Here is a 20392-nt window from a genome sequence, read left to right as displayed (position 1 = left end):
AAAGAAAGCAGAGAGCCCCAGGTTTGCTGTTGTCCTGGAGAGCTTGCAGAGCACTGGGGAAAGGCAGGCAGAGAATTCCCTGCTAGCACCTTCTCTGTGCCTGGGAAGCAGAGTGTTCTCTTTGCTTCTCAGAATCGCTTTTGTGCAGAAAACAGCAACACTTGTTCAGAACGAAAGAAAGCACAGAGCCCCAGATTTTATGTTGTCCTGGAGAGCTTGCAGAGCACTGGGGAAAGGCAGGCAGAGAATTCCCTGCTAGCACCTTCTCTGTGCCTGGGAAGCAGAAGTGTTCACATTGCTTCGCAGAATCGCTTTTGTGCAGAAAACAGCAACACTTGTTCAGAAGGAAAGAAAGCACAGAGCCCCAGATTTTATGTTGTCCTGGAGAGCTTGCAGAGCACTGGGGAAAGGCAGGCAGAGAATTCCTTGCTAGCACCTTCTCTGTGCCTGGGAAGCAGAAGTGTTCACATTGCTTCGCAGAATCGCTTTTGTGCAGAAAACACTAACAGTTGTTCAGAAGGAAAGAAAGCACAGAGCCCCAGATTTAATGTTGCCCTGGAGAGCTTGCAGAGCACTGAGGAAAGGCAGGCAGAGAATTCCCTGCTAGCACCTTCTCTGTGCCTGGGAAGCAGAAGTGTTCACATTGCTTCGCAGAATCGCTTTTGTGCAGAAAACAGTAACACTTGTTCAGAACGAAAGAAAGCAGAGAGCCCCAGATTTGCTGTTGTCCTGGAGAGCTTGCAGAGCACTGGGGAAAGGCAGGCAGAGAATTCCCTGCTAGCACCTTCTCTGTGCCTGGGAAGCAGAAGTGTTCACATTGCTTCGCAGAATCGCTTTTGTGCAGAAAACAGCAACACTTGTTCAGAAGGAAAGAAAGCAGACAGCCCCATATTTGCTGTTGTCCTGGAGAGCTTGCAGAGCACTGGGGAAAGGCAGGCAGAGAATTCCCTGCAAGCACCTTCTCTGTGCCTGGGAAGCAGAAGTGTTCACATTGCTTCGCAGAATCGCTTTTGTGCAGAAAACACTAACACTTGTTCAGAATGAAAGAAAGCAGAGAGCCCCAGGTTTGCTGTTGTCCTGGAGAGCTTGCAGAGCACTGGGGAAAGGCAGGCAGAGGATTCCCTGCTAGCACCTTCTCTGTGCCTGGGAAGCAGAGTGTTCTCTTTGCTTCTCAGAATCGCTTTTGTGCAGAAAACAGCAACACTTGTTCAGAACGAAAGAAAGCACAGAGCCCCAGATTTTATGTTGTCCTGGAGAGCTTGCAGAGCACTGGGGAAAGGCAGGCAGAGAATTCCCTGCTAGCACCTTCTCTGTGCCTGGGAAGCAGAAGTGTTCACATTGCTTCGCAGAATCGCTTTTGTGCAGAAAACAGTAACACTTGTTCAGAACGAAAGAAAGCACAGAGCCCCAGATTTGCTGTTGTCCTGGAGAGCTTGCAGAGCACTGGGGAAAGGCAGGCAGAGAATTCCCTGCTAGCACCTTCTCTGTGCCTGGGAAGCAGAAGTGTTCACATTGCTTCGCAGAATCGCTTTTGTGCAGAAAACACAAACACTTGTTCAGAACGAAAGAAAGCAGAGAGCCCCAGATTTGCTGTTGTCCTGGAGAGCTTGCAGAGCACTGGGGAAAGGCAGGCAGAGAATTCCCTGCTAGCACCTTCTCTGTGCCTGGGAGGCAGAAGTGTTCACATTGCTTCGCAGAATCGCTTTTGTGCAGAAAACACTAACACTTGTTCAGAAGGAAAGAACGCACAGAGCCCCAGATTCTATGTTGTCCTGGAGAGCTTGCAGAGCACTGGGGAAAGGCAGGCAGAGAATTCCCTGCTAGCACCTTCTCTGTGCCTGGGAAGCAGAAGTGTTCACATTGCTTCGCAGAATCGCTTTTGTGCAGAAAACAGCAACACTTGTTCAGAATGTAAGAAAGCACAGAGCCCCAGATTTGCTGTTGTCCTGGAGAGCTTGCAGAGCACTGGGGAAAGGCAGGCAGAGAATTCCCTGCTAGCACCTTCTCTGTGCCTGGGAAGCAGAAGTGTTCACATTGCTTCGCAGAATCGCTTTTGTGCAGAAAACACTAACACTTGTTCAGAATGAAAGAAAGCACAGAGCCCCAGGTTTGCTGTTGTCCTGGAGAGCTTGCAGAGCACTGGGGAAAGGCAGGCAGAGAATTCCCTGCTAGCACCTTCTCTGTGTCTGGGAAGCAGAAGAGTTCACATTGCTTCGCAGAATCGCTTTTGTGCAGAAAACAGTAACACTTGTTCAGAACGAAAGAAAGCAGAGAGCCCCAGATTCTATGTTGTCCTGGAGAGCTTGCAGAGCACTGGGGAAAGGCAGGCAGAGAATTCCCTGCTAGCACCTTCTCTGTGCCTGGGAAGCAGAAGTGTTCACATTGCTTCGCAGAATCGCTTTTGTGCAGAAAACACTAACACTTGTTCAGAATGAAAGAAAGCACAGAGCCCCAGGTTTGCTGTTGTCCTGGAGAGCTTGCAGAGCACTGGGGAAAGGCAGGCAGAGAATTCCCTGCTAGCACCTTCTCTGTGCCTGGGAAGCAGAGTGTTCTCTTTGCTTCTCAGAATCGCTTTTGTGCAGAAAACAGCAACACTTGTTCAGAACGAAAGAAAGCACACAGCCCCAGATTTTATGTTGTCCTGGAGAGCTTGCAGAGCACTGGGGAAAGGCAGGCAGAGATTTCCCTGCTAGCACCTTCTCTGTGCCTGGGAAGCAGAAGTGTTCACATTGCTTCGCAGAATCGCTTTTGTGCAGAAAACACTAACACTTGTTCAGAACGAAAGAAAGCACAGAGCCCCAGATTCTATGTTGTCCTGGAGAGCTTGCAGAGCACTGGGGAAAGGCAGGCAGAGAATTCCCTGCTAGCACCTTCTCTGTGCCTGGGAAGCAGAGTGTTCTCTTTGCTTCTCAGAATCGCTTTTGTGCAGAAAACAGCAACACTTGTTCAGAACGAAAGAAAGCACAGAGCCCCAGATTTTATGTTGTCCTGGAGAGCTTGCAGAGCACTGGGGAAAGGCAGGCAGAGATTTCCCTGCTAGCACCTTCTCTGTGCCTGGGAAGCAGAAGTGTTCACATTGCTTCGCAGAATCGCTTTTGTGCAGAAAACACTAACACTTGTTCAGAACGAAAGAAAGCACAGAGCCCCAGATTCTATGTTGTCCTGGAGAGCTTGCAGAGCACTGGGGAAAGGCAGGCAGAGAATTCCCTGCTAGCACCTTCTCTGTGCCTGGGAAGCAGAAGTGTTCACATTGCTTCGCAGAATCGCTTTTGTGCAGAAAACACAAACACTTGTTCAGAACGAAAGATAGCAGAGAGCCCCAGATTTGCTGTTGTCCTGGAGAGCTTGCAGAGCACTGGGGAAAGGCAGGCAGAGAATTCCCTGCTAGCACCTTCTCTGTGCCTGGGAAGCAGAAGTGTTCACATTGCTTCGCAGAATCGCTTTTGTGCAGAAAACAGTAACACTTGTTCAGAACGAAAGAAAGCAGAGAGCCCCAGATTCTATGTTGTCCTGGAGAGCTTGCAGAGCACTGGGGAAAGGCAGGCAGAGAATTCCCTGCTAGCACCTTCTCTGTGCCTGGGAAGCAGAAGTGTTCACATTGCTTCGCAGAATCGCTTTTGTGCAGAAAACACAAACACTTGTTCAGAAGGAAAGAAAGCACAGAGCCCCAGATTCTATGTTGTCCTGGAGAGCTTGTAGAGCACTGGGGAAAGGCAGGCAGAGAATTCCCTGCTAGCACCTTCTCTGTGCCTGGGAAGCAGAAGTGTTCACATTGCTTCGCAGAATCGCTTTTGTGCAGAAAACACTAACACTTGTTCAGAACGAAAGAAAGCACAGAGCCCCAGATTTGATGTTGCCCTGGAGAGCTTGCAGAGCACTGGGGAAAGGCAGGCAGAGAATTCCCTGCTAGCACCTTCTCTGTGCCTGGGAAGCAGAAGTGTTCACATTGCTTCGCAGAATCGCTTTTGTGCAGAAAACACTAACACTTGTTCAGAACGAAAGAAAGCACAGAGCCCCAGATTCTATGTTGTCGTGGAGAGCTTGCAGAGCACTGGGGAAAGGCAGGCAGAGAATTCCCTGCTAGCACCTTCTCTGTGCCTGGGAAGCAGAAGTGTTCACATTGCCTCACAGAAGCGCTTTTGTGCAGAAAACACTAACACTCGTTCAGAACGAAAGAAAGCAGAGAGCCCCAGATTTGCTGTTGTCCTGGAGAGCTTGCAGAGCACTGGGGAAAGGCAGGCAGAGAATTCCCTGCTAGCACCTTCTCTGTGCCTGGGAAGCAGAAGTGTTCACATTGCTTCGCAGAATCGCTTTTGTGCAGAAAACACTAACACTTGTTCAGAAGGAAAGAAAGCACAGAGCCCCAGATTTTATGTTGCCCTGGAGAGCTTGCAGAGCACTGGGGAAAGGCAGGCAGAGAATTCCCTGCTAGCACCTTCTCTGTGCCTGGGAGGCAGAAGTGTTCACATTGCTTCTCAGAATCGCTTTTGTGCAGAAAACAGTAACACTTGTTCAGAACGAAAGAAAGCACAGAGCCCCAGATTCTATGTTGTCCTGGAGAGCTTGCAGAGCACTGGGGAAAGGCAGGCAGAGAATTCCCTGCTAGCACCTTCTCTGTGCCTGGGAAGCAGAAGTGTTCACATTGCTTGGCAGAATCGCTTTTGTGCAGAAAACACTAACACTTGTTCAGAAGGAAAGAAAGCACACAGCCCCAGATTTGCTGTTGTCCTGGAGAGCTTGCAGACCACTGGGGAAAGGCAGGCAGAGAATTCCCTGCAAGCACATTCTCTGTGCCTGGGAAGCAGAAGTGTTCACATTGCTTCGCAGAATCGCTTTTGTGCAGAAAACACTAACACTTGTTCAGAACGAAAGAAAGCACAGAGCCCCAGATTTGCTGTTGTCCTGGAGAGCTTGCAGAGCACTGGGGAAAGGCAGGCAGAGAATTCCCTGCTAGCACCTTCTCTGTGCCTGGGAAGCTGAAGTGTTCACATTGCTTCGCAGAATCGCTTTTGTGCAGAAAACACTAACATTTGTTCAGAACAAAAGAAAGCACAGAGCCCCAGATTTTATGTTGCCCTGGAGAGCTTGCAGAGCACTGGGGAAAGACAGGCAGAGAATTCCCTGCTAGCACCTTCTCTGTGCCTGGGAAGCAGAAGTGTTCACATTGCTTCGCAGAATCGCTTTTGTGCAGAAAACACTAACACTTGTTCAGAATGAAAGAAAGCACAGAGCCCCAGGTTTGCTGTTGTCCTGGAGAGCTTGCAGAGCACTGGGGAAAGGCAGGCAGAGAATTCCCTGCTAGCACCTTCTCTGTGCCTGGGAAGCAGAGTGTTCTCTTTGCTTCTCAGAATCGCTTTTGTGCAGAAAACAGCAACACTTGTTCAGAACGAAAGAAAGCACAGAGCCCCAGATTTTATGTTGTCCTGGAGAGCTTGCAGAGCACTGGGGAAAGGCAGGCAGAGAATTCCCTGCTAGCACCTTCTCTGTGCCTGGGAAGCAGAAGTGTTCACATTGCTTCTCAGAATCGCTTTTGTGCAGAAAACACTAACACTTGTTCAGAACGAAAGAAAGCACAGAGCCCCAGATTCTATGTTGTCCTGGAGAGCTTGCAGAGCACTGGGGAAAGGCAGGCAGAGAATTCCCTGCTAGCACCTTCTCTGTGCCTGGGAAGCAGAAGTGTTCACATTGCTTGGCAGAATCGCTTTTGTGCAGAAAACACTAACACTTGTTCAGAAGGAAAGAAAGCACACAGCCCCAGATTCTATGTTGTCCTGGAGAGCTTGCAGAGCACTGGGGAAAGGCAGGCAGAGAATTCCCTGCAAGCACATTCTCTGTGCCTGGGAAGCAGAAGTGTTCACATTGCTTCGCAGAATCGCTTTTGTGCAGAAAACACTAACACTTGTTCAGAACGAAAGAAAGCACAGAGCCCCAGATTTGCTGTTGTCCTGGAGAGCTTGCAGAGCACTGGGGAAAGGCAGGCAGAGAATTCCCTGCTAGCACCTTCTCTGTGCCTGGGAAGCTGAAGTGTTCACATTGCTTCGCAGAATCGCTTTTGTGCAGAAAACACTAACATTTGTTCAGAACAAAAGAAAGCACAGAGCCCCAGATTTTATGTTGCCCTGGAGAGCTTGCAGAGCACTGGGGAAAGACAGGCAGAGAATTCCCTGCTAGCACCTTCTCTGTGCCTGGGAAGCAGAAGTGTTCACATTGCTTCGCAGAATCGCTTTTGTGCAGAAAACACTAACACTTGTTCAGAATGAAAGAAAGCACAGAGCCCCAGGTTTGCTGTTGTCCTGGAGAGCTTGCAGAGCACTGGGGAAAGGCAGGCAGAGAATTCCCTGCTAGCACCTTCTCTGTGCCTGGGAAGCAGAGTGTTCTCTTTGCTTCTCAGAATCGCTTTTGTGCAGAAAACAGCAACACTTGTTCAGAACGAAAGAAAGCACAGAGCCCCAGATTTTATGTTGTCCTGGAGAGCTTGCAGAGCACTGGGGAAAGGCAGGCAGAGAATTCCCTGCTAGCACCTTCTCTGTGCCTGGGAAGCAGAAGTGTTCACATTGCTTCGCAGAATCGCTTTTGTGCAGAAAACACTAACACTTGTTCAGAACGAAAGAAAGCACAGAGCCCCAGATTCTATGTTGTCGTGGAGAGCTTGCAGAGCACTGGGGAAAGGCAGGCAGAGAATTCCCTGCTAGCACCTTCTCTGTGCCTGGGAAGCAGAAGTGTTCACATTGCCTCACAGAAGCGCTTTTGTGCAGAAAACACTAACACTCGTTCAGAACGAAAGAAAGCAGAGAGCCCCAGATTTGCTGTTGTCCTGGAGAGCTTGCAGAGCACTGGGGAAAGGCAGGCAGAGAATTCCCTGCTAGCACCTTCTCTGTGCCTGGGAAGCAGAAGTGTTCACATTGCTTCGCAGAATCGCTTTTGTGCAGAAAACACTAACACTTGTTCAGAAGGAAAGAAAGCACAGAGCCCCAGATTTTATGTTGCCCTGGAGAGCTTGCAGAGCACTGGGGAAAGGCAGGCAGAGAATTCCCTGCTAGCACCTTCTCTGTGCCTGGGAAGCAGAAGTGTTCACATTGCTTGGCAGAATCGCTTTTGTGCAGAAAACACTAACACTTGTTCAGAAGGAAAGAAAGCACACAGCCCCAGATTTGCTGTTGTCCTGGAGAGCTTGCAGAGCACTGGGGAAAGGCAGGCAGAGAATTCCCTGCAAGCACATTCTCTGTGCCTGGGAAGCAGAAGTGTTCACATTGCTTCGCAGAATCGCTTTTGTGCAGAAAACAGCAACACTTGTTCAGAACGAAAGAAAGCACAGAGCCCCAGATTTGCTGTTGTCCTGGAGAGCTTGCAGAGCACTGGGGAAAGGCAGGCAGAGAATTCCCTGCTAGCACCTTCTCTGTGCCTGGGAAGCTGAAGTGTTCACATTGCTTCGCAGAATCGCTTTTGTGCAGAAAACACTAACATTTGTTCAGAACAAAAGAAAGCACAGAGCCCCAGATTTTATGTTGCCCTGGAGAGCTTGCAGAGCACTGGGGAAAGACAGGCAGAGAATTCCCTGCTAGCACCTTCTCTGTGCCTGGGAAGCAGAAGTGTTCACATTGCTTCGCAGAATCGCTTTTGTGCAGAAAACACTAACACTTGTTCAGAATGAAAGAAAGCACAGAGCCCCAGGTTTGCTGTTGTCCTGGAGAGCTTGCAGAGCACTGGGGAAAGGCAGGCAGAGAATTCCCTGCTAGCACCTTCTCTGTGCCTGGGAAGCAGAGTGTTCTCTTTGCTTCTCAGAATCGCTTTTGTGCAGAAAACAGCAACACTTGTTCAGAACGAAAGAAAGCACAGAGCCCCAGATTTTATGTTGTCCTGGAGAGCTTGCAGAGCACTGGGGAAAGGCAGGCAGAGAATTCCCTGCTAGCACCTTCTCTGTGCCTGGGAAGCAGAAGTGTTCACATTGCTTCTCAGAATCGCTTTTGTGCAGAAAACACTAACACTTGTTCAGAACGAAAGAAAGCACAGAGCCCCAGATTCTATGTTGTCCTGGAGAGCTTGCAGAGCACTGGGGAAAGGCAGGCAGAGAATTCCCTGCTAGCACCTTCTCTGTGCCTGGGAAGCAGAAGTGTTCACATTGCTTGGCAGAATCGCTTTTGTGCAGAAAACACTAACACTTGTTCAGAAGGAAAGAAAGCACACAGCCCCAGATTCTATGTTGTCCTGGAGAGCTTGCAGAGCACTGGGGAAAGGCAGGCAGAGAATTCCCTGCAAGCACATTCTCTGTGCCTGGGAAGCAGAAGTGTTCACATTGCTTCGCAGAATCGCTTTTGTGCAGAAAACACTAACACTTGTTCAGAACGAAAGAAAGCACAGAGCCCCAGATTTGCTGTTGTCCTGGAGAGCTTGCAGAGCACTGGGGAAAGGCAGGCAGAGAATTCCCTGCTAGCACCTTCTCTGTGCCTGGGAAGCTGAAGTGTTCACATTGCTTCGCAGAATCGCTTTTGTGCAGAAAACACTAACATTTGTTCAGAACAAAAGAAAGCACAGAGCCCCAGATTTTATGTTGCCCTGGAGAGCTTGCAGAGCACTGGGGAAAGACAGGCAGAGAATTCCCTGCTAGCACCTTCTCTGTGCCTGGGAAGCAGAAGTGTTCACATTGCTTCGCAGAATCGCTTTTGTGCAGAAAACACTAACACTTGTTCAGAATGAAAGAAAGCACAGAGCCCCAGGTTTGCTGTTGTCCTGGAGAGCTTGCAGAGCACTGGGGAAAGGCAGGCAGAGAATTCCCTGCTAGCACCTTCTCTGTGCCTGGGAAGCAGAGTGTTCTCTTTGCTTCTCAGAATCGCTTTTGTGCAGAAAACAGCAACACTTGTTCAGAACGAAAGAAAGCACAGAGCCCCAGATTCTATGTTGTCCTGGAGAGCTTGCAGAGCACTGGGGAAAGGCAGGCAGAGAATTCCCTGCTAGCACCTTCTCTGTGCCTGGGAAGCAGAAGTGTTCACATTGCTTCGCAGAATCGCTTTTGTGCAGAAAACACTAACACTTGTTCAGAACGAAAGAAAGCACAGAGCCCCAGATTCTATGTTGTCGTGGAGAGCTTGCAGAGCACTGGGGAAAGGCAGGCAGAGAATTCCCTGCTAGCACCTTCTCTGTGCCTGGGAAGCAGAAGTGTTCACATTGCCTCACAGAAGCGCTTTTGTGCAGAAAACACTAACACTCGTTCAGAACGAAAGAAAGCAGAGAGCCCCAGATTTGCTGTTGTCCTGGAGAGCTTGCAGAGCACTGGGGAAAGGCAGGCAGAGAATTCCCTGCTAGCACCTTCTCTGTGCCTGGGAAGCAGAAGTGTTCACATTGCTTCGCAGAATCGCTTTTGTGCAGAAAACACTAACACTTGTTCAGAAGGAAAGAAAGCACAGAGCCCCAGATTTTATGTTGCCCTGGAGAGCTTGCAGAGCACTGGGGAAAGGCAGGCAGAGAATTCCCTGCTAGCACCTTCTCTGTGCCTGGGAGGCAGAGTGTTCACATTGCTTCTCAGAATCGCTTTTGTGCAGAAAACAGTAACACTTGTTCAGAACGAAAGAAAGCACAGAGCCCCAGATTCTATGTTGTCCTGGAGAGCTTGCAGAGCACTGGGGAAAGGCAGGCAGAGAATTCCCTGCTAGCACCTTCTCTGTGCCTGGGAAGCAGAAGTGTTCACATTGCTTGGCAGAATCGCTTTTGTGCAGAAAACACTAGCACTTGTTCAGAAGGAAAGAAAGCACACAGCCCCAGATTCTATGTTGTCCTGGAGAGCTTGCAGAGCACTGGGGAAAGGCAGGCAGAGAATTCCCTGCAAGCACATTCTCTGTGCCTGGGAAGCAGAAGTGTTCACATTGCTTCGCAGAATCGCTTTTGTGCAGAAAACACTAACATTTGTTCAGAACAAAAGAAAGCACAGAGCCCCAGATTTTATGTTGCCCTGGAGAGCTTGCAGAGCACTGGGGAAAGACAGGCAGAGAATTCCCTGCTAGCACCTTCTCTGTGCCTGGGAAGCAGAAGTGTTCACATTGCTTCGCAGAATCGCTTTTGTGCAGAAAACACTAACACTTGTTCAGAATGAAAGAAAGCACAGAGCCCCAGGTTTGCTGTTGTCCTGGAGAGCTTGCAGAGCACTGGGGAAAGGCAGGCAGAGAATTCCCTGCTAGCACCTTCTCTGTGCCTGGGAAGCAGAGTGTTCTCTTTGCTTCTCAGAATCGCTTTTGTGCAGAAAACAGCAACACTTGTTCAGAACGAAAGAAAGCACAGAGCCCCAGATTTTATGTTGTCCTGGAGAGCTTGCAGAGCACTGGGGAAAGGCAGGCAGAGAATTCCCTGCTAGCACCTTCTCTGTGCCTGGGAAGCAGAAGTGTTCACATTGCTTCGCAGAATCGCTTTTGTGCAGAAAACACTAACACTTGTTCAGAACGAAAGAAAGCACAGAGCCCCAGATTCTATGTTGTCCTGGAGAGCTTGCAGAGCACTGGGGAAAGGCAGGCAGAGAATTCCCTGCTAGCACCTTCTCTGTGCCTGGGAAGCAGAAGTGTTCACATTGCTTCGCAGAATCGCTTTTGTGCAGAAAACAGCAACACTTGTTCAGAATGTAAGAAATCACAGAGCCCCAGATTTGCTGTTGTCCTGGAGAGCTTGCAGAGCACTGGGGAAAGGCAGGCAGAGAATTCCCTGCAAGCACCTTCTCTGTGCCTGGGAAGCAGAAGTGTTCACATTGCTTCGCAGAATCGCTTTTGTGCAGAAAACACTAACACTTGTTCAGAACGAAAGAAAGCACAGAGCCCCAGATTTGCTGTTGTCCTGGAGAGCTTGCAGAGCACTGGGGAAAGGCAGGCAGAGAATTCCCTGCTAGCACCTTCTCTGTGCCTGGGAGGCAGAAGTGTTCACATTGCTTCGCAGAATCGCTTTTGTGCAGAAAACACTAACACTTGTTCAGAACGAAAGAAAGCACAGAGCCCCAGATTTGCTGTTGTCCTGGAGAGCTTGCAGAGCACTGGGGAAAGGCAGGCAGAGAATTCCCTGCAAGCACCTTCTCTGTGCCTGGGAAGCAGAAGTGTTCACATTGCTTCGCAGAATCGCTTTTGTGCAGAAAACACTAACACTTGTTCAGAACGAAAGAAAGCAGAGAGCCCCAGATTCTATGTTGTCCTGGAGAGCTTGCAGAGCACTGGGGAAAGGCAGGCAGAGAATTCCCTGCTAGCACCTTCTCTGTGCCTGGGAAGCAGAAGTGTTCACATTGCTTCGCAGAATCGCTTTTGTGCAGAAAACACTAACACTTGTTCAGAAGGAAAGAAAGCACAGAGCCCCAGATTTTATGTTGCCCTGGAGAGCTTGCAGAGCACTGGGGAAAGGCAGACAGAGAATTCCCTGCTAGCACCTTCTCTGTGCCTGGGAAGCAGAAGTGTTCACATTGCTTCGCAGAATCGCTTTTGTGCAGAAAACACTAACACTTGTTCAGAACGAAAGAAAGCAGAGAGCCCCAGATTCTATGTTGTCCTGGAGAGCTTGCAGAGCACTGGGGAAAGGCAGGCAGAGAATTCCGTGCTAGCACCTTCTCTGTGCCTGGGAAGCAGAAGTGTTCACATTGCTTCGCAGAATCGCTTTTGTGCAGAAAACAGTAACACTTGTTCAGAACGAAAGAAAGCAGAGAGCCCCAGATTCTATGTTGTCCTGGAGAGCTTGCAGAGCACTGGGGAAAGGCAGGCAGAGAATTCCCTGCTAGCACCTTCTCTGTGCCTGGGAAGCAGAAGTGTTCACATTGCTTCGCAGAATCGCTTTTGTGCAGAAAACACAAACACTTGTTCAGAATGTAAGAAAGCACAGAGCCCCAGATTTGCTGTTGTCCTGGAGAGCTTGCAGAGCACTGGGGAAAGGCAGGCAGAGAATTCCCTGCAAGCACCTTCTCTGTGCCTGGGAAGCAGAAGTGTTCACATTGCTTCGCAGAATCGCTTTTGTGCAGAAAACAGTAACACATGTTCAGAATGAAAGAAAGCACAGAGCCCCAGATTTTATGTTGCCCTGGAGAGCTTGCAGAGCACTGGGGAAAGGCAGGCAGAGAATTCCCTGCTAGCACCTTCTCTGTGCCTGGGAAGCAGAAGTGTTCACATTGCTTCGCAGAATCGCTTTTGTGCAGAAAACAGCAACACTTGTTCAGAACGAAAGAAAGCACAGAGCCCCAGATTCTATGTTGTCCTGGAGAGCTTGCAGAGCACTGGGGAAAGGCAGGCAGAGAATTCCCTGCTAGCACCTTCTCTGTGCCTGGGAAGCAGAAGTGTTCACATTGCTTCGCAGAATCGCTTTTGTGCAGAAAACAGTAACACTTGTTCAGAACGAAAGAAAGCAGAGAGCCCCAGATTCTATGTTGTCCTGGAGAGCTTGCAGAGCACTGGGGAAAGGCAGGCAGAGAATTCCCTGCTAGCACCTTCTCTGTGCCTGGGAAGCAGAAGTGTTCACATTGCTTCGCAGAATCGCTTTTGTGCAGAAAACAGCAACACTTGTTCAGAAGGAAAGAAAGCACACAGCCCCAGATTCTATGTTGTCCTGGAGAGCTTGCAGAGCACTGGGGAAAGGCAGGCAGAGAATTCCCTGCTAGCACCTTCTCTGTGCCTGGGAAGCAGAAGTGTTCACATTGCTTCGCAGAATCGCTTTTGTGCAGAAAACACTAACACTTGTTCAGAACGAAAGAAAGCACAGAGCCCCAGATTCTATGTTGTCCTGGAGAGCTTGCAGAGCACTGGGGAAAGGCAGGCAGAGAATTCCCTGCTAGCACCTTCTCTGTGCCTGGGAAGCAGAAGTGTTCACATTGCTTCGCAGAATCGCTTTTGTGCAGAAAACACTAACACTTGTTCAGAACGAAAGAAAGCACAGAGCCCCAGATTCTATGTTGTCCTGGAGAGCTTGCAGAGCACTGGGGAAAGGCAGGCAGAGAATTCCCTGCTAGCACCTTCTCTGTGCCTGGGAAGCAGAAGTGTTCACATTGCTTCGCAGAATCGCTTTTGTGCAGAAAACACTAACACTTGTTCAGAAGGAAAGAAAGCACAGAGCCCCAGATTTTATGTTGCCCTGGAGAGCTTGCAGAGCACTGGGGAAAGGCAGGCAGAGAATTCCCTGCTAGCACCTTCTCTGTGCCTGGGAAGCAGAAGTGTTCACATTGCTTCGCAGAATCGCTTTTGTGCAGAAAACACTAACACTTGTTCAGAACGAAAGAAAGCAGAGAGCCCCAGATACTATGTTGTCCTGGAGAGCTTGCAGAGCACTGGGGAAAGGCAGGCAGAGAATTCCCTGCTAGCACCTTTTCTGTGCCTGGGAAGCAGAAGTGTTCACATTGCTTCGCAGAATCGCTTTTGTGCAGAAAACGGTAAGACTTGTTCAGAATGAAAGAAAGCACAGAGCCCCAGATTCTATGTTGTCCTGGAGAGCTTGCAGAGCACTGGGGAAAGGCAGGCAGAGAATTCCCTGCTAGCACCTTCTCTGTGCCTGGGAAGCAGAAGTGTTCACATTGCTTCGCAGAATCGCTTTTGTGCAGAAACACTAACACTTGTTCAGAAGGAAAGAAAGCACAGAGCCCCAGATTTTATGTTGCCCTGGAGAGCTTGCAGAGCACTGGGGAAAGGCAGGCAGAGAATTCCCTGCTAGCACCTTCTCTGTGCCTGGGAAGCAGAAGTGTTCACATTGCTTCGCAGAATCGCTTTTGTGCAGAAAACACTAACACTTGTTCAGAACGAAAGAAAGCAGAGAGCCCCAGATACTATGTTGTCCTGGAGAGCTTGCAGAGCACTGGGGAAAGGCAGGCAGAGAATTCCCTGCTAGCACCTTTTCTGTGCCTGGGAAGCAGCAGTGTTCACATTGCTTCGCAGAATCGCTTTTGTGCAGAAAACAGTAACACTTGTTCAGAACGAAAGAAAGCAGAGAGCCCCAGATTCTATGTTGTCCTGGAGAGCTTGCAGAGCACTGGGGAAAGGCAGGCAGAGAATTCCCTGCTAGCACCTTCTCTGTGCCTGGGAAGCAGAAGTGTTCACATTGCTTCGCAGAATCGTTTTTGTGCAGAAAACAGTAACACTTGTTCAGAATGAAAGAAAGCACAGAGCCCCAGATTCTATGTTGTCCTGGAGAGCTTGCAGAGCACTGGGGAAAGGCAGGCAGAGAATTCCCTGCTAGCACCTTCTCTGTGCCTGGGAAGCAGAAGTGTTCACATTGCTTCGCAGAATCGCTTTTGTGCAGAAAACAGCAACACTTGTTCAGAACGAAAGAAAGCACAGAGCCCCAAATTTGCTGTTGTCCTGGAGAGCTTGCAGAGCACTGGGGAAAGGCAGGCAGAGAATTCCCTGCTAGCACCTTCTCTGTGCCTGGGAAGCAGAAGTGTTCACATTGCTTCGCAGAATCGTTTTTGTGCAGAAAACAGTAACACTTGTTCAGAAGGAAAGAAAGCACAGAGCCCCAGATTTTATGTTGCCCTGGAGAGCTTGCAGAGCACTGGGGAAAGGCAGGCAGAGAATTCCCTGCAAGCACCTTCTCTGTGCCTGGGAAGCAGAAGTGTTCACATTGCTTCGCAGAATCGCTTTTGTGCAGAAAACACTAACACTTGTTCAGAACGAAAGAAAGCACAGAGCCCCAGATTCTATGTTGTCCTGGAGAGCTTGCAGAGCACTGGGGAAAGGCAGGCAGAGAATTCCCTGCAAGCACCTTCTCTGTGCCTGGGAAGCAGAAGTGTTCACATTGCTTCGCAGAATCGCTTTTGTGCAGAAAACAGCAACACTTGTCCAGAAGGAAAGAAAGCACAGAGCCCCAGATTTGCTGTTGTCCTGGAGAGCTTGCAGAGCACTGGGGAAAGGCAGGCAGAGAATTCCCTGCAAGCACCTTCTCTGTGCCTGGGAAGCAGAAGTGTTCACATTGCTTCGCAGAATCGCTTTTGTGCAGAAAACAGTAACACATGTTCAGAATGAAAGAAAGCACAGAGCCCCAGATTTTATGTTGCCCTGGAGAGCTTGCAGAGCACTGGGGAAAGGCAGGCAGAGAATTCCCTGCTAGCACCTTCTCTGTGCCTGGGAAGCAGAAGTGTTCACATTGCTTCGCAGAATCGCTTTTGTGCAGAAAACAGTAACACTTGTTCAGAACGAAAGAAAGCAGAGAGCCCCAGATTCTATGTTGTCCTGGAGAGCTTGCAGAGCACTGGGGAAAGGCAGGCAGAGAATTCCCTGCAAGCACCTTCTCTGTGCCTGGGAAGCAGAAGTGTTCACATTGCTTCGCAGAATCGCTTTTGTGCAGAAAACACTAACACTTGTTCAGAACGAAAGAAAGCACAGAGCCCCAGATTCTATGTTGTCCTGGAGAGCTTGCAGAGCACTGGGGAAAGGCAGGCAGAGAATTCCCTGCTAGCACCTTCTCTGTGCCTGGGAAGCAGAAGTGTTCACATTGCTTCGCAGAATCGCTTTTGTGCAGAAAACAGCAACACTTGTTCAGAACGAAAGAAAGCACAGAGCCCCAGATTTTATGTTGCCCTGGAGAGCTTGCAGAGCACTGGGGAAAGGCAGGCAGAGAATTCCCTGATAGCACCTTCTCTGTGCCTGGGAAGCAGAAGTGTTCACATTGCTTCGCAGAATCGCTTTTGTGCAGAAAACACTAACACTTGTTCAGAACGAAAGAAAGCACAGAGCCCCAGATTCTATGTTGTCCTGGAGAGCTTGCAGAGCACTGGGGAAAGGCAGGCAGAGAATTCCCTGCAAGCACCTTCTCTGTGCCTGGGAAGCAGAAGTGTTCACATTGCTTCGCAGAATCGCTTTTGTGCAGAAAACAGCAACACTTGTTCAGAAGGAAAGAAAGCACACAGCCCCATATTTGCTGTTGTCCTGGAGAGCTTGCAGAGCACTGGGGAAAGGCAGGCAGAGAATTCCCTGCTAGCACCTTCTCTGTGCCTGGGAAGCAGAAGTGTTCACATTGCTTCGCAGAATCGCTTTTGTGCAGAAAACACTAACACTTGTTCAGAACGAAAGAAAGCACAGAGCCCCAGATTCTATGTTGTCCTGGAGAGCTTGCAGAGCACTGGGGAAAGGCAGGCAGAGAATTCCCTGCTAGCACCTTCTCTGTGCCTGGGAAGCAGAAGTGTTCATATTGCTTCTCAGAATCGCTTTTGTGCAGAAAACACTAACACTTGTTCAGAACGAAAGAAAGCACAGAGCCCCAGATTCTATGTTGTCCTGGAGAGCTTGCAGAGCACTGGGGAAAGGCAGGCAGAGAATTCCCTGCTAGCACCTTCTCTGTGCCTGGGAAGCAGAAGTGTTCACATTGCTTCGCAGAATCGCTTTTGTGGAGAAAACACTAACACTTGTTCAGAACGAAAGAAAGCACAGAGCCCCAGATTCTATGTTGTCCTGGAGAGCTTGCAGAGCACTGGGGAAAGGCAGGCAGAGAATTCCCTGCTAGCACCTTCTCTGTGCCTGGGAAGCAGAAGTGTTCACATTGCTTCGCAGAATCGCTTTTGTGCAGAAAACACTAACACTTGTTCAGAAGGAAAGAAAGCACAGAGCCCCAGATTTTATGTTGCCCTGGAGAGCTTGCAGAGCACTGGGGAAAGGCAGACAGAGAATTCCCTGCTAGCACCTTCTCTGTGCCTGGGAAGCAGAAGTGTTCACATTGCTTCGCAGAATCGCTTTTGTGCAGAAAACACTAACACTTGTTCAGAACGAAAGAAAGCAGAGAGCCCCAGATTCTATGTTGTCCTGGAGAGCTTGCAGAGCACTGGGGAAAGGCAGGCAGAGAATTCCGTGCTAGCACCTTCTCTGTGCCTGGGAAGCAGAAGTGTTCACATTGCTTCGCAGAATCGCTTTTGTGCAGAAAACAGTAACACTTGTTCAGAACGAAAGAAAGCAGAGAGCCCCAGATTCTATGTTGTCCTGGAGAGCTTGCAGAGCACTGGGGAAAGGCAGGCAGAGAATTCCCTGCTAGCACCTTCTCTGTGCCTGGGAAGCAGAAGTGTTCACATTGCTTCGCAGAATCGCTTTTGTGCAGAAAACACAAACACTTGTTCAGAATGTAAGAAAGCACAGAGCCCCAGATTTGCTGTTGTCCTGGAGAGCTTGCAGAGCACTGGGGAAAGGCAGGCAGAGAATTCCCTGCAAGCACCTTCTCTGTGCCTGGGAAGCAGAAGTGTTCACATTGCTTCGCAGAATCGCTTTTGTGCAGAAAACAGTAACACATGTTCAGAATGAAAGAAAGCACAGAGCCCCAGATTTTATGTTGCCCTGGAGAGCTTGCAGAGCACTGGGGAAAGGCAGGCAGAGAATTCCCTGCTAGCACCTTCTCTGTGCCTGGGAAGCAGAAGTGTTCACATTGCTTCGCAGAATCGCTTTTGTGCAGAAAACAGCAACACTTGTTCAGAACGAAAGAAAGCACAGAGCCCCAGATTCTATGTTGTCCTGGAGAGCTTGCAGAGCACTGGGGAAAGGCAGGCAGAGAATTCCCTGCTAGCACCTTCTCTGTGCCTGGGAAGCAGAAGTGTTCACATTGCTTCGCAGAATCGCTTTTGTGCAGAAAACAGTAACACTTGTTCAGAACGAAAGAAAGCAGAGAGCCCCAGATTCTATGTTGTCCTGGAGAGCTTGCAGAGCACTGGGGAAAGGCAGGCAGAGAATTCCCTGCTAGCACCTTCTCTGTGCCTGGGAAGCAGAAGTGTTCACATTGCTTCGCAGAATCGCTTTTGTGCAGAAAACAGCAACACTTGTTCAGAAGGAAAGAAAGCACACAGCCCCAGATTCTATGTTGTCCTGGAGAGCTTGCAGAGCACTGGGGAAAGGCAGGCAGAGAATTCCCTGCTAGCACCTTCTCTGTGCCTGGGAAGCAGAAGTGTTCACATTGCTTCGCAGAATCGCTTTTGTGCAGAAAACAGTAACACTTGTTCAGAACGAAAGAAAGCACAGAGCCCCAGATTCTATGTTGTCCTGGAGAGCTTGCAGAGCACTGGGGAAAGGCAGGCAGAGAATTCCCTGCTAGCACCTTCTCTGTGCCTGGGAAGCAGAAGTGTTCACATTGCTTCGCAGAATCGCTTTTGTGCAGAAAACACTAACACTTGTTCAGAACGAAAGAAAGCACAGAGCCCCAGATTCTATGTTGTCCTGGAGAGCTTGCAGAGCACTGGGGAAAGGCAGGCAGAGAATTCCCTGCTAGCACCTTCTCTGTGCCTGGGAAGCAGAAGTGTTCACATTGCTTCGCAGAATCGCTTTTGTGCAGAAAACACTAACACTTGTTCAGAAGGAAAGAAAGCACAGAGCCCCAGATTTTATGTTGCCCTGGAGAGCTTGCAGAGCACTGGGGAAAGGCAGGCAGAGAATTCCCTGCTAGCACCTTCTCTGTGCCTGGGAAGCAGAAGTGTTCACATTGCTTCGCAGAATCGCTTTTGTGCAGAAAACACTAACACTTGTTCAGAACGAAAGAAAGCAGAGAGCCCCAGATACTATGTTGTCCTGGAGAGCTTGCAGAGCACTGGGGAAAGGCAGGCAGAGAATTCCCTGCTAGCACCTTTTCTGTGCCTGGGAAGCAGAAGTGTTCACATTGCTTCGCAGAATCGCTTTTGTGCAGAAAACGGTAAGACTTGTTCAGAATGAAAGAAAGCACAGAGCCCCAGATTCTATGTTGTCCTGGAGAGCTTGCAGAGCACTGGGGAAAGGCAGGCAGAGAATTCCCTGCTAGCACCTTCTCTGTGCCTGGGAAGCAGAAGTGTTCACATTGCTTCGCAGAATCTCTTTTGTGCAGAAACACTAACACTTGTTCAGAAGGAAAGAAAGCACAGAGCCCCAGATTTTATGTTGCCCTGGAGAGCTTGCAGAGCACTGGGGAAAGGCAGGCAGAGAATTCCCTGCTAGCACCTTCTCTGTGCCTGGGAAGCAGAAGTGTTCACATTGCTTCGCAGAATCGCTTTTGTGCAGAAAACACTAACACTTGTTCAGAACGAAAGAAAGCAGAGAGCCCCAGATACTATGTTGTCCTGGAGAGCTTGCAGAGCACTGGGGAAAGGCAGGCAGAGAATTCCCTGCTAGCACCTTTTCTGTGCCTGGGAAGCAGAAGTGTTCACATTGCTTCGCAGAATCGCTTTTGTGCAGAAAACAGTAACACTTGTTCAGAACGAAAGAAAGCAGAGAGCCCCAGATTCTATGTTGTCCTGGAGAGCTTGCAGAGCACTGGGGAAAGGCAGGCAGAGAATTCCCTGCTAGCACCTTCTCTGTGCCTGGGAAGCAGAAGTGTTCACATTGCTTCGCAGAATCGCTTTTGTGCAGAAAACACTAACACTTGTTCAGAACGAAAGAAAGCAGAGAGCCCCAGATTCTATGTTGTCCTGGAGAGCTTGCAGAGCACTGGGGAAAGGCAGGCAGAGAATTCCGTGCTAGCACCTTCTCTGTGCCTGGGAAGCAGAAGTGTTCACATTGCTTCGCAGAATCGCTTTTGTGCAGAAAACAGTAACACTTGTTCAGAACGAAAGAAAGCAGAGAGCCCCAGATTCTATGTTGTCCTGGAGAGCTTGCAGAGCACTGGGGAAAGGCAGGCAGAGAATTCCCTGCTAGCACCTTCTCTGTGCCTGGGAAGCAGAAGTGTTCACATTGCTTCGCAGAATCGCTTTTGTGCAGAAAACACAAACACTTGTTCAGAATGTAAGAAAGCACAGAGCCCCAGATTTGCTGTTGTCCTGGAGAGCTTGCAGAGCACTGGGGAAAGGCAGGCAGAGAATTCCCTGCAAGCACCTTCTCTGTGCCTGGGAAGCAGAAGTGTTCACATTGCTTCGCAGAATCGCTTTTGTGCAGAAAACAGTAACACATGTTCAGAATGAAAGAAAGCACAGAGCCCCAGATTTTATGTTGCCCTGGAGAGCTTGCAGAGCACTGGGGAAAGGCAGGCAGAGAATTCCCTGCTAGCACCTTCTCTGTGCCTGGGAAGCAGAAGTGTTCACATTGCTTCGCAGAATCGCTTTTGTGCAGAAAACAGCAACACTTGTTCAGAACGAAAGAAAGCACAGAGCCCCAGATTCTATGTTGTCCTGGAGAGCTTGCAGAGCACTGGGGAAAGGCAGGCAGAGAATTCCCTGCTAGCACCTTCTCTGTGCCTGGGAAGCAGAAGTGTTCACATTGCTTCGCAGAATCGCTTTTGTGCAGAAAACAGTAACACTTGTTCAGAACGAAAGAAAGCAGAGAGCCCCAGATTCTATGTTGTCCTGGAGAGCTTGCAGAGCACTGGGGAAAGGCAGGCAGAGAATTCCCTGCTAGCACCTTCTCTGTGCCTGGGAAGCAGAAGTGTTCACATTGCTTCGCAGAATCGCTTTTGTGCAGAAAACAGCAACACTTGTTCAGAAGGAAAGAAAGCACACAGCCCCAGATTCTATGTTGTCCTGGAGAGCTTG

The sequence above is a fragment of the Strix aluco genome, chromosome 23 (genome assembly GCF_031877795.1).
Source record: "Strix aluco isolate bStrAlu1 chromosome 23, bStrAlu1.hap1, whole genome shotgun sequence".
Taxonomy (NCBI): Eukaryota; Metazoa; Chordata; class Aves; order Strigiformes; family Strigidae; genus Strix; species Strix aluco.
Note: the sequence above shows the minus strand (reverse complement) of the source record.